Below are 17,143 nucleotides of genomic sequence, written 5' to 3' on the forward strand. Positions count from 1 at the left end.
AGCTGAGAACATATTACTTAGATGAAGATTTATGTGCCCAAGTGATACCACTATCAATTTCCCTCATCCCTTTCTTTCCCCGAGATCTGTGGCTAGGAAGAATCAGATTTTTGCCCGTTACATGCTGGCAGCAACAGGGCAAATCTCATCACCTGGGTTTCAGTGCAGCAGGGTCAAGCCCAGCTTTCACTGCACTTTCGCAACGCACCTGAGCAGTCCTGCCATTCAAGTACGTAACTGAAATTTTATTTGTTCAGGATGGCGATCAAGGTCAGGGCTCCCTTGTTCACGTCGGAGTGAATGTGCAGAGGGCTCAGCCGAGGCTAGTCTCTCTTTCTACTTCCCCCGCTAGCACCCCCCAGCAACCTTGACCTTGTAGCAAGGACAGGCACATGACAGACGGGAAACGTACAAAATTGTCATGTGTGCTGCATCCTTCCCCGGAGGCTGAAAGTTTCACCTCTCTGATATGCTTAGTTGGCTCAGAGTAGAAGTTCTTGAGAGCAATCACAATCCGAGGTCTCATGTGGCAACCCGCAGGACGAACGGGCCAGCCCACAGACAGATCACCACTGAAGCTTTCACGGAGAGTCAAGCAGGTTCAACTGGCCCAACACCACCGTCATACTTCTTAAATAAAAGCTTTACATGTTTGTATGATGCATATACATAAATAAAAGCATAAGCCTGATATGGAGAATCTAGCATGTGAAAAAGTAGTAACTTTCACTAGATAGCAAAGTTTTACAGAGTTTCTACAAAGGCTGTTCCAGCTGAATCAGTGGAGAGATCATTTGTGCCATCTGCACCCAGCAGGGACTGGATTGTCAAGGCAAGGTGGAAAATAAAAATGCTAACAGCAGTAAATGAAAATAATATGCAGAGATACAAACTTAGCAAAACAAGACGCTAAACCAGTTGGATTTCAGTGAGAGCTAATGGATCTTTCTACACAGAAATGTGTTTTCTGATAGCAGTTGTAATTAGCAAGGCATTTTAGTGTTACAATCTGGCCCAGGTGAAGAAAATGTTTTCCATCAACAAAATTAAGACTGAAGCTTTAAAAAATAGAGACAGAATGCTAACTAATGGAGAGCCATTGCTAATTTTCATACTTTTTAAATCAAACTACATTAACAGTGTGTATCGGTCATACCCGTTAATAGGTGGAATTGCAAAAAAAAGTTTTGAATTTGTGCCAAGACAACTTTGAAATAACTAGATTTGATCTGCGAAGAATCTTCTTCAGAATGGTAAGTTTTGGAAGGAAATGTAGCTCATGCCTGTACTTCTTTCTCTGCATGGAAATATAAAGACAGAAAATCTCCTTATTTCTGTTAGTTATTTGCTCTGATATTTTAACTAAGTAGGGGGGCAGACACATCTTAATAGGAAAATTATTATTTTGCATTTGACTTATTTCTGTGCTAAAGCATCTCCTTTATTTTCAGCCTCTTGATTTGGCTTCAAGACGATTGTTAAGCTCTTAACTTCTGTGACCCACTAAGCAGCGATATAGGTGGGTATGGCTGTTGCCAAAAGAAAAGTCTGATTTCTTAGTATCTTTTCCTATTTCTTTATTAAACAGAAAACCAGACTAGTTTAATGTAATTAGAGCAGTGCCTAAGTCTGATGGTAATATGAGCTACAATCATTGTTTTGCAAACAGTAATGGATCATCAAAAATTTCAGGATTTTAATTCATTAGGACTTTTTGAATGTTGCTTTTTATCTAAGAATGAAAGCTAAGAGGACGCTTGAAATGAAACACAATTTTATCAGATATGATGAGAACTAATATCTTTATTACGACACTACAAAACCCGAGAACCAAGCTTCCACAAAGTACCTCCTGTATAATTTTTAAATAAAAACACTTATTCAGCACTCAGCTTTTAAACCCTGAATAAGAGAAGTACATATTGAGACAGAGGTACTTAAAATGTTTCCATGGACACAGGATGATGCCAATCAGGTCCATGTTTTTATCTGAAAGGGTGCCCCTGCAGAGAGGTACAGCTTGGTGAGTGGCTGTTTATGCAAGTAAGTAAATACGAACCTTGTTTATCTTACAAAGAGCTACCGGTCCATGCTTTTTCTCATCACTTTCTAGAAAGAATATTTTGCTCCTTTCAAACAGCATATTGTAGTAAAATACATACTTTGGAAATTTTTCCTTGAAGTTGTTTATGGCACAGTTTTCAAGCAGAAAATGGAATCTCCAGGTATGCTGCTACCAATCCTGGCAATGATATACTGGTGACTCCTTTTTTTTAACTCCACGAGAACACATACTGATGCAAATTATTTCAATCACCAGAAGCCACCCAGGAAAGGGGGGGGGGGGGGGGCGGAGTGGGGGAAAGCAAGGGGCAGATATAACCAACAAATACCCATACCTTAATCCAATAAGGACAAGAACACCAAGTTTTGATTGCTTCTCTCAGACGTCTCCATTTACTTTAGCTCCCATTTTAAAAGTGGTCGGTTCCTAGACTCCCACTGCATAAGTGCTACGAACACATAATTTTGACATCCAGTCTCTCAACACTGCATGCTTTCTAATTTTGGGAATGAGATTAATACCTCCTATTTGAGAGGTTTTAGTCTTCTAATATTTCTTTGGATAAAAAAGCACAATGAGTTAGTGAAAAGAAAGGCAATCAACTTCAATACTTAACACAGTTTAATAACCTGAATTGAAATATGTGTGTGCTGTATTTCCATTTAAGAAAGTTTCCTTCCAGCCACAATTAATAGAACAAAACCCCGTCTTGTTCAGAGATTATTCTTGGAATACTGTAATTTTAACATCTATGTAAAGGAGTAAAGTTTTTTGCCACATGCAAGCAATTTGGCCTTCCTTCTTCTCGAAGAAGCAGTTCCTGGATAAGACGACCGATTTGATATTTTCCATTGGAACTCGCAGCGTACTTGGAAGGGGGACGGCAACGCTTGCCTTCGTTTGCCAGCGCTGACAAAGGTCTGCTTGTCAATGATACCTTTTACAGCTAAATTTACTCGGGAGTGACAGAAACAGGTGCACCTTGGCCTGCCAGACACTTGTGCGCCCGCATCACCCAGCCTACAGGTCAACAACCAAGGGAGAAAAAGCCCGTGGCTGCGGAGGAGAGGGTGAGTGAGGCAAACACAGCCCAGACTGGGGGGTTTCTCTTCAAAGCCAGCTGGTCTGGCTTTATTCTACAGGAATTTTTTTACCTGCCGGTTTGATCAACAAAGCCCTCAGCAGGTGCTGACGGGTACGACTTCCTGGAGAAGCAGAAGAAGGGCACTGGTGAGTTTTAATAGAGAAAAGGATTTTTAAAAATGATTCTTAAGTCTTGGGAGTTGTTCCGCTTGCCGCAGCACTGGGTGATTCAGCTCCAGGCTCGTGGCTACGCTCGCAAAGCTTTCTTCAAGAGAAAGCAGATAAGCTTTGTAGCGTGCTTCGCGTTTTATTTGATACGGTGCTTGATTTTAGCTTCTGTTGCCAAGAAAAGTTTCTTGAAAGTGACTGGATATTTATAGTCAGTTTCTTTCAAACTGCTTCTATGGATCTGAATGGAGAGAACACAGGGGATTGCATGCGGGAACACCCAGAAATCAGACAGCACTGGGGGTGTACGCTGTGCCCCCCCCCATCTGCCTCCTTTAAAATAAATTAGTTATCCTGGTAATTTCCAAATAAATAGAAAGGATGTGTTGTCTGTAGACTGTTCCCGGTATCTGGAGCTTTAGCAGACATTCCAGAGACTTAGGCACTCCTTCTGAATATCAATGTAAGATGACTTTGTAATAAATAAAGCAGTGAAATTAACAATCTTTAGAACATTTTTAAAAACTCAGTAATCAAAGGATTATCATACAAAACTTGTCTTTCACTAAAATGAAAAGGTAAATTACAAAACAGGGGCTACATGAGAGCACTGCTTGGCATGATGCTTTTTACAGATATTATGAATTTACACAATTTTCCTTATTTTGAAACCACAAATTATGCCCGTGTGTGTATTCCTTAATTTGCGTAAGAGCTGGGAAACTAGACAAAGGGAAAAAAAGATTTATTTTTCTAGAACAATAAGATTTCAATTAATGTTAAAATGTAGGAAAATGTGACCACATGTTAAAATAAATATTTTGGAGGGGAGAAAAGCATTTTTATTATGATTTCTATTTCAAGAACTCGTTCTTTTAACTTTGTTTCACAGTATTCATTGCAAATTGTTGTGTTAAATTGAAAACATTTATTTAAGCAAGTAAACAGACAGAAAACTTGACCATATGAATCTTTTTGAGTAAACAGATTCCATATTCACAATTCACATGCACACCATAGAAGACACTAATGGAAGAAAGAAAGGAATCATACATCAATATACAGTTAGACTATTTCTGTAGCGGATATTCCACTTAGGTCAAAAGAAATGGTTTATCAGCAACGGACAGCCTAAGATTAGGCTGAATAATAATACCCAAGGCACTTCTAAACAGCCCTGATCTGCGATTTTTTTCAGCTAGGCTGCTTGGTGTGGGACCAGTACAGTTGACAGGGAACTCCGACCTCAGCAGAGGTAGATCAGACCTTGATCCTCATCCATTTTCTTCATTTTGGGAGACAGGAAAAGCGCAGCAGAGATTATTTTTGTTTCTGGAATGCGCTATATGAATAATCGCAATTTTGTTTGCTGCAAGGATATGAGAATAAAAGACCAGTAGAATAAAACATTACTAGTCAAAGTAAAAACTAAGCTTCTAAATATGAAAGATATTTTCTCAGATGAAGTACGAAATGTAAAACAAAACAAAAACCCCAAAACTAGAGCTGCCTTTAAACTAAGCAATGCCTGTAAAACATCGCTGTTTCATGCATCACATTTGTAATGTATGGAAACCAAATCCCCTAAACAGTCATTAAAACCAAGCACTGTTAAATCTGAAGACAGTAAATAGTAACAGCAGTTCCGAGAGTTAACTAGACATTGTACGTGCTACACTAACCAAGAAAAACATAAAGCCTTTGGTTTAGAGCCTTTAATTCATCAACATTTTACTGTCTTGATTTTAAAGGCTCAGAAACAGTAATTAATATGACAAACTCCTGGATAATTTCATGAAATTCCAATTAAGTTAGTCTATATTTCACTGCATTGGGGAAAATGAGAATTTTGTAAAATAAAACTTCAGTACAGAAGGTTTTACTTTTCTAGAAAAAGATTGTTTAATGTCACAAAAGGTGTAGATTACACACTAGATAATTCATACCATTAAACCTAAATGACTGCCCTTTGTCTTTCCATTTTTTATTTTTCTCATCATCAGACTTAAGCACATTGAGTGAAATTCTAAAATATGTCTACTATTAATTAAATACTGAGAGATTAATAAATAGGAAAACTCTATTTATTTCACTAAAACTCTACCATTATTTCAGTAGGAAACAGAATCAGCCCTAAAATGCCCGGTATAGTCATTTATTTCTGCACCAATAATTACCCATCAGCTAAGAGCTCTGTTGTCTGTTTTGCAAAACAGGGCAGTTTATTCTACAACTATCTTTTTACATTTTTTATTTCAAAAAGCTACAGTGTAGCTCAGCTTTCAACCACATGTTTGTCTTTTCCAATAAATCCAAACTTTAGTGTCAGGAAGACATCTATATTAGTTATTCCATAGTGCGTGTAAATATAAAGAGAGATTTAACCACAAAGCTCTGGCAAAAATTGCAATTTAGTGACTCTACGTTGTGTTCTTCAAAAGTTAATTCAAGAATTTTCATTTGGTGTTACATGGTATTTTCAAAGCATGTCGTGCCTTCTGCTCCTTTCACTTACACTGGTGAAAACTGGACACTTTCCACTGAAGGCAATGAAGCTGCATTTAAAAGTTATACAAGACGATGAACTGCATGATACAAATTAGGGGAGAAAAAGTATGGTGAATTGCCTTAATCATTGCTTCATATATGAGCACTTAAAACATGCAAATTTTCCATTTTATATTTCTATTAGAAATTTAAAGTGTGTGTGTGTATATATACACCCGTGTATATAGTGTGTGTGTACACATACATAAGTATGTATATATACACTTTGTTTTTCTCTTGGTACAGTAAGCAAAATCTTATTCTATGAAATATATATAACTTTCTTCATGGAGTTTTATTAGTTTGTTCAAAAATTCACTGGTTATTGGTCTGAGACCGTCTCCCTGCCAATCAAAGGAACACACACACGCCAGGAAGCAGTGGAGAACTCTCCTCCATGCCAGCCTGCTGGCAACATTCAGAGCCGCTGCCTTGCCTGGGGGCTTCGCCACCCCTGTGCTGTTGCAGTGGCCGCAGAGAGACTGCTCTGCAGCTGCTCCCCACCACTGCACCCCACTGTGGCCCATTCCCATGTGAAGACACCCCCAGCATTCCCATACCCCTCCCCATGTCTGCTCGCAGCCCCTCCCTGCTATCGCGTTTCAAAAATGCTGTCACACCATACAGTTCACCATCAATGAGGTAATGTGGATCGGCCGCGCAGCATATCCCGTCACCGTGTACGGATACACAGACTGATAACCGAGTTGTCTTCTCCAATGAAACTACTGACAATTTATTGCACAGTTAAATTGGGTTTTGTTCCTCTGAAAGCAACTAGCATTATGAGGCAAGTTCTGAAAGCACCACTTAAGAAATTTTCAATAAAGACAAAAGCAACAGTGCATTCTATGCGTAACTCTAAAAGCACTGGATTCTAAATCAAATTCAATAAATACAGCTTACAAAGGATAAACATATAGATTTAAGCTAAGGTAAACTAGTTTGCTGGAAACATAAAATAACTGCACAAAATGAATGAAACAGTAATTACTCCTTCGTTCACATATATATATATATACACACACACATATATATCAGTGCTAGTTCTACATATATACTTAAAAGTTGTGCTCACAGCATATGAAGTTTAATCTAATGCTAATGTAGCCAATGCACTGTGCCCTGAAATGTGACAGCATCTGTCAGGGAAAAAATTAAAAGCTGAATAGTATGACACCCAGCTGCTAAGGATTAATTCAGCAAAACAAATCTTTCTGTATCTCAGTTGTTTGGGGTTTGGTTTGGTTTTTTACTTAATTTTTAAAAAAAGCTCTCACACAGTGCTTTTCATATCTCTCTACAATCTTTTATTGCTACACCAAGAATGGTGCAAATTGATGGTTCCTATAGTTTTTGATATAACTATCTGCAGCATTATTCTCTCTTTGCTTTCTAAGGGCTGACAGGATACTCTCTATCCAATATAACTATATGCAAACAGCCTTTTCCCCAGTATCAATACATCTCCTGAGTTTGAAATTATTGTAGAAGAATGCTTGGTAATGAATTAACATCATGTGCAATAATTACAAAAATTAATGAAGTCTATTAATGTTAAGTAAAATAGAACAGATTGTGACATAATCTATTTGTGTATCAGGAGATAGTTCCTACCCTTGGAAAGATATGGCTATCCATTTAACTACGTGTCCTCGCACCAACTGACTTCAGTAACCATTCAATCCTCAACCACTATGTTTTTGATAGCACTGTAGATCCTAGGCACATACAACCTCGCTGAAATGAGATTTTGGGCTGTATTCTTCCTCAGAAATATAAGGGGACTAGCTCCCACTTAGAACAAAGAAGCACTTGTTCCTTGGCTCCTGGAAGAAACTACTCCTTAAATAGTTTCAAAACTGTTGGGTTTAACCTGCAAAAAGGATGCAGGAATTCCTCATTCAATCTCACTTTAATCCAGAAATTCTTAACCTGTCTTCCCCTGTAAGTGACAATCCTTCTTAAGTTACTGCTGTCCACATGCCTTTGGCCCCATCTTCACCCTACCTGAATATCTAGACCCTAAAAAGACCCTTCAGTCTCACTTAAGAGCTAGAAAGTCTTGTAACTCCCTTCCAAATACGTACCTGTTCTCCAGCCCTTACTCCTTTATCTGAGTCACAGCCAAGAGGACAACTAAGTCATGTCGCGAGATACAAGACTTAGCAGAAAGGGGCTTTACACCACAGACCCTCTGACTGCTGTAGACCTGAAAGGTAAAGATAAATGCTAGTGACACCATAACGGATGCATTTAATTGTTACTGAGAGTTTAAAAATGGAGAGGGTAACAACATAGGTGATGCATGAATTCAAGAAGTTTCAATACACATTTGATTGGAGATTAATTGGTTAATAAAAAAGATCTGCAGTTGTCTCTGTATGGTCCTTACTTGCCTGACAAAAGTAACAACCTTCAATTTGGGAAACTTGTTTGATTTAGTAACCAGATTTGTTCTCCTTCCACCATGTCAGCGCAGCGATCTCTAAAGCCATGGCTGAAATCAAATCTTGCTGCTCTGATTGGTGCAGGCTTACAGAATATAACAGACCAGAAATGGGAACTTAAATCTGTCCATATCATACAGGAGCTGTGTAAAGATGCTCCAACTAGATCATACAATAACTTCACATGAAATACATATAAACCAAAGCACATATCCAAACATGACCTCTGAGGCTTAGTTTCCTTTTAACCTCAGTAATATCAACTTTTTAAACTGCTTCCATGGGAAGAGTTATAACCAATGACATCACAGCTGGAGGCTCACGGAAGTTTTAATATAGACGAACATAAGTGGCACAAGCACATCTAAAAGCTGACCCAACTATTGTGCAATTACATTTTATGGCCACAGAGGTTACAAGTTTTTCTTCACTTATCAACAAGAGCTGTCAACCTTCAAAAGGCCTCTCTAAAATGCCTAATAAAAAGTTTATATTAATTATTGTTTTGAAAATAGAAATATTAGTATTACAGCAGCACTGAGAAGATACATTTATGGTTCAATGCTTCTGTCTCGAGCTGTTCAAATGCAAAACAAAACCAGGAATTTAGTATTCAAGAGTTTACAAACACTCGGAAACAGTGCATTTTCTCAAAATATCAATAAGTAATAGGTTATGCTCTGGACATCTGCATGCAAGCATATCTGTATAGAAGTTTGCCAACAATACCTTTATCCCCTCATTCCATGTACTAATCTATTGCTATTGTATTCTATACTCAATTTATGCTCCAAATATCATACCGGATACTCTGTTACAACATGCAGGATGATTGACCTTTAAAATTTGCATATCATTTACCCTGGAACATGGTTCCAGAAAGGGGTATGAAACAATTTGAAACAAGATTTGAAACAAGAGGCAAATTGCCAGAGAAACAGCCAAAAAGCTGGGTGCTTATCTAAAATATATCGCAAAGTCTAGTCTGGAAAACTCCTGAGAATTGGGTTTCTCAAAAAAAAAAAAAAAGAAAAGAAAAAAAATAGAAAAAGAAAAGAAAAGCATTCTCTGTTCTAGTTGGGAACACTGCAACACCAGCCTTTCATGTGGTACGTTGGAATCTCTATCTGTACCAGGACAGGGAACCATAGTGGCCTTCAGCAACAGGAGATGAAGTTGACCAACATTTTTCTACCCTTAGAACAGGTCTGATTTGAATTTTGTTTGAATTGTGGCTAGGGGTCTATCCAAAACAAATCTCTACTTTGCTTGGCCCTCAAAATTACCATGAATTTCATTGTCTACACAGATGCAGATGCTGATCTAATTTGTAGCAGCTGCAGAATGCTTAATTAAGCCTTTTCTGGCCATCTATGGCTGTCTACTTCTGTATCGCATCATCATGCAGTGCAAGATAGACAAATGCTTGAGTGTCACACAATTAACAAGGGGGTGCAATCATATTTTTTGTTTTGGGTTGTGCGTTTTTTGGCAAAATATCTGAAAATATCACAATACCTTCGTCAGGCAATTCCATTTCAGGAAAAGAGAAGGAATGCTCAGCCTAAAAAAAAACCTCTTTCCCCTTCCCCTCCCACACCTTTCCCAAAATGAAAGGGGATCACAGGGAGATTCCCTTTAATCAACTGGGAGCAATCACACGGACAAATGTGGTAGCAGGAATGAGAAAGGTGGTCCTTACTAAAAGTGCTAGTTCTGAAACTTAATGTCTGGGAGCCTTTCTCCTTGGAGGGAAGTAGGGGGAACTGTCCTAGCAGAAACTCCTTTTGAAATGACCAGATAATAGAAATGACCAGATAATAGTGAAGAGGTTTAAACCTTCTAAAGCTGCATAAATTAACAATTAAATACAAAGCTATCTTCCTCTGCATCAAGTCTAGACGTTGTGCGAGATATCGGCAGATAGATAAAGATTTTAAAGATAAAGACTCCCAGCACTGTACTTTGCAGTTGGCAGAAACCTACCTGATCTCTTCTGTAAATTCAAACCCCCACAGCTGCTCTGATTTAGTCTCTGTTTGGACATAGGCCCTTCAGAACAAAGTCACCAAAGCACAGCACGTCTCCCTCCAATGTGCTCTTCTGTATTAGCGACCGAGCTGAAGAGTAAAGATACTGTATTTCTTGGGCGGAGTCTATTTCATAATCTAGGCAGACTGTAATCACAGTTGTATTAAACCATATGATAAATTACACTTCCATCAAATGCCTTGCTTTAAAAAAAAAAAAAAATCTAATGTTTCTGAGGCATATGAAGATGCAGAATAATCAGGCTGATGAACAGCCGTTCATGAAAATGACAACATTTCCAAAATTATTCTTCAAATACATTCCTGTACTTAAACCCTATTAAGATGGGGAATTGATTCCAAATTTCCACTCTAAGCTCATATTTGATCTATTTTTATATTTTTGCATAAGAAAAAAGCCCATTTAGCTTGAAATTTCACCTAATTAACTTTATGTCAGAAGAGATTGGGGTAGGGGGGAATTGAAACTAGTTCCTGAGCATTTGAGTTTGTCTGAGACTAAAGTTTTGCTTGCCAATTTCTGACTAGCATTGAAGAACTTCAAAACCCTTGATACATTTCTTCCATGCGAGTCTAGACTCGCATTTTTGGAGTCCCTAAATCTCAACGGGGGCAAGGTTAGTAGGTTAAATTCTTCCTTTCGTTACACTTAAGTAAGATCACTGACTACAAGTATTGTCCCCCTAAAATATATATGTGTATATATAAACTACATACATTTGGTAGAACGTTGTCGTAGGATGATGAGGACGTTTGAATGTCTTACAGACAGACAGTGGCTGGTACAGGAACTGGAGTTACAGCATATTCAGAGATTAATTCTGAGGCAGGAATAGAATCTGGGTGGCCACTGACGTAGGGCCAAGCTTCCATTCTAGGGTCTCACTTGAAACCTATCAGAGCGCGTTGGATTTCAACAGACTTTGGGGGACTGTGGATGTGGTGCCTGAGCTCCACAGCATCCCTGTTCCACGCCAAGCACCAGATTCAACATGTCGCTAGCTGTTAACTCCTTCAGATACAAATTCAGCCTCATTTTCAAACAAATGACAGACCTTAAGTATTATTTCTAAAAAGCACGTGTGGTGTGGCAAACAAAAAGCAGTTATGACTAGCTCCAGATCTGATTCTAATATTAGTCTGTGCTGTCATTCGCAAAGCAATAAATACTATTTTTAGACTTTTAGAACAATTTTAGTAATATCTAATCTTTGAAAGAAAACACATTCGTCTACAAAGAAGTTATGTCCCATCTCCAGTTTTAAAACACTGTTAAAAAGAAACAAAACAAATACTAAAGTAAGAAAATTCTTAGATAAAAATAATCTTTAAACAACTGTTTATGAGATATTTAAAGGACAATATCAACTTGTGAACTACAGTTTCAGAAACTGCCTTTTGTAACAATGAAACACTTCAGATTACTAGAATTGGACCAATTTAGCAAAACAAACAAACCCCCTTTTCATTGTTGACTTAGTGCATTTGGCAGCCTTCTCCCTCTATAATCAGTCTCTTCCCTGCAAAGGCCCTTGAAAGTATCTGCAAGGGAGCAAAAAAAAAAAAAAAAAAAAAACCTCAAAAAAAAAGTGGCATTGAAAAAAAAAACAAACCCCACCCAACACCCCACAACTTTCCAAAAGCCTGGAAAGTAACAGATAATGCTCCGGATTAGTCTACCATTGACACCAGAAACACAACTGATGCCATTTTCAGAGACTGCCACCCCCCCTCCCGCCACGGCCCCAGTGCACGCTCACGCGTGGCACCGAGCAGCCTCCCGCCAGTCGCCTTCCCAGCATCAGCCATGTGCTGCTTTACCTCGGCCGGCCTCGGCCCTGCTCGGTGCCGCGTCTCCCAGCCCTGCCTGGAGACCTCTGCACCTCCCGGCTCCCACCGCCCGCCCCCCGGGGCCGGCGGGCAGCGCCGCACCTCACCCAGCCTGGCCCGAGGCCGCCATCATTTGCCCCCCGAGGCCTGCTGGCCCCGCAGGACTTTGCGGACTGTACTTCAGTCTCCCAAACGCTCATGTATTCCAGAGGTTGGAGAGGTGGGCAATGTACTGCGAGGCCTGAGAAGGACTTTCGGAAGGGCCCGGTGGGCACAGCACTGCGGAGAAGCCGGGCTGCCGCTCGCTTCCAGCCTTCCCCAGAGCCAACCCTTGACCGGGACTTCCCACCCCTCTGCTATTCCCGTCCTGTTTTAAATAGCCACCGCCTCACGGGGCTTTCGCTGCTGCTCTCCAACCGCAGCGGCTTCGCTGCCGCTTCCCTCCTTCCCCGGGACCACCCGCTCTCGCGTTAGCCGGCGCCCGGCCGAACTTACACCCCCGCCCGCCTCAGCGCCTTCCCGCGGAAACGGGGAGGAGGCACCGGCGGCTGCAGCAGCAGCAGCACCCCGGCACCGCCGGTCGCTCCCCGCACACACGTGGCACCTTACCTCCCCCCACGGCGCTGCCCCGCGGCCGAGGCAGCCGAGCCGAGCCGGGCCGAGCCGAGCCGGGCCGCCGGACGCCACGGCCGCGGTCTCAGGCGGTGCCCCCGCGGGGGGGCGGGGCGGGCGAGCGGGGAGCGTTGGGCCGCGCTGCCTGAGGAGATGGCGGACGCTGGCGTACCTGCTGCTGCGGTGCCTACCCTGCCACCCGCAGCGGGCGGGAGAGCCCGTAAATCAGTAAATAAATACACAGAAGCCCAAACTGGGAGAGGTGTCAGCAGGGAGGCCAGGTGTGTCCGGGGTGCGAAGGGTCAGGGCAGAGAGCAGAGTGGTCGCCCCTCCGGACCGAGGTGTTCGACCAGGGCTCGGTGGAGAGCCCCTCGCCACAAACACAGGTGCAGGGAAAAACGGGCGTTTGGGTTAAAAAAGTTTGTGTTACTCTGTCTTGCCTTCCTTGAGGCAGACCCGAGGAGAGGCGTCCCTGTGTGGTGGCACAGCATGCATCTGTTCCTCAAAGAAGGAAGGAGTACATCGAGCTTTAACACTTCAGGCATTTGGCCTGGACTTTTAAATTGGCATTTATTAAATAATGAGAAAACTGCATCTTTCAAAATGAACATAAAAGCAGGAATAATTTTCAAAGTACCAATTGGAGATGAGTACAGTCCAAGATCAATAATTTTGTAATTTTATTGATAGCGTGGCATCCCTATGGTAGAATTCAGATGGAGTTCATTACAGCTTCTGAAAATGTCGAGTTACTCAAAAGTGATATTCCCTCTATGCCTAAGTACACATCAGTAAAGACCCGTATTCTTTTTATAGAAATTGTTTCATAAATCTCTCTAAATATATTTAAGTACTACAGGTTTGCATTTTAATAATACACTACTTCTGTGCTTTTAAACATCTAAGGTGCCGAACAAGAATTGTAAACTGTGAAGTAACTACTATGGGAAAGATTAAGTGAAGCATTGGAGGCGGATGATTTTGACAATAAAGAGGGTGTATGTGGTGAGTGTTTAATATTTATTGCATTTAATATTACCAAGTACTATTTATTGTTTTCAGATTTAATGTTAAAAGCAAAGCCTGGAGAGCAAGCTCTGCTGTATTATGTACTTACAGGTACACCTGTGACAAAGGCTTTCTGAAATCATTGCTTGATGTGTACAACAGCATTTTAGTAATAGCATGCCATTTTATTTAAAGTTCCTATGTCAGCCGTGCCTACATTGCAATTTTTTTTTTTTTTCCAATTAAATGATTTTGTGAAGAGTCATGTACATTTCTGGTCTTTGTGATGGTTTACAAAGCATTTAAGTTGTGCTCCTGGAATATATATCTGATTATCTTTGAAATTATCTGAGTTTACATCTTTTGTTCATTATAAAAGCATATGGATTGAGGGAATATTCTGAATGAATGAAGAACAAATACAGTACTGTAGAATAATCTTGTGGGGTAGATTAATCTATAGCCTCGATTTCTCTCAGGGTGGGTTGCTGTGGCAACCGCCCCAGCTCACTTTAAAATAATTTTGTAAAGCTCACTTCAAGCGCTGCACCCAGCGTGGGCCAAGTTTAAAAGCAGCCAGACATGGGAAGAAGTGTTATACCGTGTTGCTCTTACAAGATAGGGAGGTGGTGGAAGAGAGCGAGGCGTGGATTGGAGTGGGGTTGAGCAGAACTTTAAACAGAAAATAGAAACCAAGCCACCCCAGGGTTAAGATGGAAAGGAGGTGGATCGATTCATAGTAACCTTACTGCTTTTCAGTTTAAACACCGTTAAAAGACGTAAGCTGGCAGTCTCATTTCTCCTAAGGGAAGGATATGTTCTGCATCCACAAAAGAACAAAAACGGACTTTGATAATCATCTTCAAAGGAAATGTTACCTTGAGATAATCACAGTTGTAAGGGAAAGAGATATTTGGATACAATCTTCACTCTTTGACAAAACTTTGGAGATCTGATTTTATAATTATTACATTTTGACTGATGTCTCATTGTTTAAAATAGTGCGTGCCTCAGGTGGTGGATTAAGAAAAACATAGTTTTGTCAGCAGACCTACACACGACCTGTGAACAGCAAAAAGGAGTCGACTTGAGTCTCGTGCCAGAAATTTAAAAAGGGTGCATTTGTGGAGCATCAGTACAAGTACAGACACCAGAACAAAGGTTTTTCACTGTTTGAAATTATTCCAGATTTTAAAATTAAATGCAGCAAAAGAACAAAAAAAAAAATCCTAAACACTTCAAAAGATACAGCATAAATTCATGCCTTATCTAACCCTGAGATGATGAGAAAGCGTGATCCCTTCCCTCATATCTGTTTGTCCATCTAGCATCTGAACCCTGTTTTAAAAATCGAGGTGTCCTTTACATGGATTTGATGAATTGTACTCATGACAAAAACTTGGCATGGCTTTAAGGTACTCCAGTGTGTGAAGGTCACAACTATTTAAAGATTAGGCTGCAAGTGCCCACATGGAGGTATAGTAGATGTGCTAAGCTGCTGTATACTTTTATTTTCTGAAATACTTGCCTACTCTAATAATTGCTTTCAAGATTTGGCGATGTTCATGTTCTGTCTTGCCAGTTGAAAGGGCTGTGCTACCAACTAGCCAGAAGCCTGAAAACTTAACATACCCTGTACAAAATAAAGCAGATGACAGTCATTTTCAATTAGAGCACAAAACTGTGAAGTCTTAATGCAATTTTTTCTATTTTTGCCGCTAAGAAAATACAAATATTACTGGATAGTTGGGTGCCGTGCTGGGAGACCAAAATTGTCTGCAGAAGAGGCATAGCAAGGGTACAAACCATGTAACTGTTCCGTATTTCTTTCCCGCTGCACTTCATGCCAAACCTGAGGCTGAGAAAGTATTTCTTCCCCAACGTGATTCGGGCTCTGCTGCTGACACTGCCGAGCATATGTGCCTCTCACCACCGTATACAATGTGCTTGGCTCGTGTCTGCCTGTGTGGTGGCTCTGGGCACATCAGTATTACTGTTATTGTCGTCGTTCTGGGTGCTTTTATAGCATGTAACTGTCTGTCCACTGAGAGTTGTACACTCTACCTAAATCTCACCAAAACAGAGTAAGATACGAGGAGACCCGAAGTAACTAAAGGGTATTCTCAAGGGATTTGTGTTGAGAGCAATTGCGGGGTGCTTGTTAGCTGCCTTAGCTTCGTTTTGCTCTGACCATGCTTTGAGCATCCATGTTTGAAGAGGTACAGTTGAACTGAAAAGGCATTTTTTCACTGTCAAATACGGAACTTCGGAAGTAGGTCAGTGGCCCAATGAGATGTTTATAAGGGAAAAGACTGCAAGACCAAGGACTTGTATTAAAATAAACCAAATATATATTTATCACTGTTGTTTGGAATCAGTCATTTGGTTTTATCACGCGTACTGTTCCTATTTCCAGTACCTTAATCTATCATAAAAATAATGGTCTGTGCCTTTATAAACTCCCCTGCTGCTCTCAAAGGATTGTAAAAGTTGGCTATCTACATAGAAATTAGAACAAGTATCTGCAAAGTCCACTTTTACTGACAAATTACTGCGTGTGCTTAATGTGAATTCAAGCTCCCGTACAGTACAGTCCTTTCAGTCCTGTTTTAAAAGCAAATGAACCTGTGGAAAAAAAAAAAAAAAAAAAAAATCCTGTCCTTTTTTACACAGTGTGCTGGTAACACCACGTTTCTGTGGACAAGTCTGACAAGAGACGGTCTCCGGCAGCCGGCCGTGACCAGGACCCGTGCGGGGAGGCGAGCGGGGTTTCCTGGGGCCAGCATTCCTCTTTGGGGAAGGTGGTGCTGCCCCAAACTTTGCCAGCGGGACCGCTCCTGCGCTGCGCGCCGGGGGGGGGGGGGGCGAGGGGGGAGCCACCCGCAGTGGGATACGAAGCCTGATGAGTTTGGGAAGTTGGGCTGCTTAGCAAGCGCAGGGCTCCGGAGAAGGAGCCCGGCAAAGGTGTAGGGAGCTGGGGCACGAAATCTCCGAGGGGAGGCGGGGGGGGGGGGTGTGTGTGCGAATGCCGAAGGGCCGCAGCCCCGCTCCGCTATGGAGGCGGCGCAGGGGTCAGCGGTCCCCGCGCTGCGGGGATAACGGCGATGGCCGCGGGTCTGCAGCCCCCGCTCGGCGCCCTCCCGAAAACGATCGTCCGAAAGCACCCCAGGGGGTGCGGGAGCGGAGCCGTGCGGGGCGCGGGTGGGCGCGGGCGTTTCAGGGTTGAGACACAGGGACGTTTCAGAGCCCCCTCGGTCCCGCAGCCCCCCGCACCCTGTCTCGGTCCCTGCCGCCGCTGCGGGGAACCGGGCCGCCCTGCCCGAGCTCAC

At 41.6% G+C, this 17,143-nt stretch overlaps 1 protein-coding gene across 2 annotated transcripts in view; it reads left to right on the forward strand.

The window, feature by feature from the left end:
- Positions 1 to 3,133: 3,133 nt before the first annotated feature.
- The window catches only part of MEF2C (myocyte enhancer factor 2C), a 141,127-nt gene continuing 127,117 nt past the window's right edge, over positions 3,134 to 17,143 (forward strand). The window contains exons 1-2 of one of the 2 annotated variants that reach the window (XM_075741258.1): positions 3,134 to 3,295; positions 13,713 to 13,811. The gene's annotated coding sequence lies outside the window, so the exon portion shown is untranslated. The remainder of the gene's footprint in view (positions 3,296 to 13,712; positions 13,812 to 17,143) is intronic. The other variant, XM_075741266.1, reaches the window with a different exon arrangement.

This window comes from Balearica regulorum, chromosome Z (genome assembly GCF_011004875.1).
Source record: "Balearica regulorum gibbericeps isolate bBalReg1 chromosome Z, bBalReg1.pri, whole genome shotgun sequence".
In the NCBI taxonomy this organism is placed as follows: domain Eukaryota; kingdom Metazoa; phylum Chordata; class Aves; order Gruiformes; family Gruidae; genus Balearica; species Balearica regulorum.